The following is a 254-nucleotide window of genomic DNA, read 5'->3' as shown; positions in this document are numbered from 1 at the left end:
TGGGGTAAAGAGAAAGAAGAGGAGGAGGATTTAAGAGAACAGGAGACTGAGAAAGAAAAGGAGGAAAACAAAGCGTGAAGTAAAATGAGGGAGAAGAGGAGGTAAGGAGGGATATGATGAGGTAAAAAGAGAAAATGGGAAGGAAGAAATAAGAAAAGAGAGAGATCGGTAGAAGAAAAAAGGGAGAAGACAAGAGAGAAGGTAATTCAGATGTGACGAGGAATTGGAAACGCTATGAGAAAAAAGAAGAAAAT

The 254-nt window shown here is 39.0% G+C and overlaps 1 protein-coding gene across 1 annotated transcript in view; it reads left to right on the top strand.

Annotated features, from left to right (window-relative positions):
* LOC119581716 overlaps positions 1 to 254 on the top strand; it is a gene marked incomplete in the record, with an annotated part of 132,029 nt that overhangs the window by 106,667 nt on the left and 25,108 nt on the right.

The sequence above is a fragment of the Penaeus monodon genome, chromosome 15, assembly GCF_015228065.2.
Source record: "Penaeus monodon isolate SGIC_2016 chromosome 15, NSTDA_Pmon_1, whole genome shotgun sequence".
In the NCBI taxonomy this organism is placed as follows: domain Eukaryota; kingdom Metazoa; phylum Arthropoda; class Malacostraca; order Decapoda; family Penaeidae; genus Penaeus; species Penaeus monodon.
The sequence above is the reverse complement of the archived record's forward strand: the minus strand, read 5'-3'. Positions and strand labels throughout refer to the sequence as shown.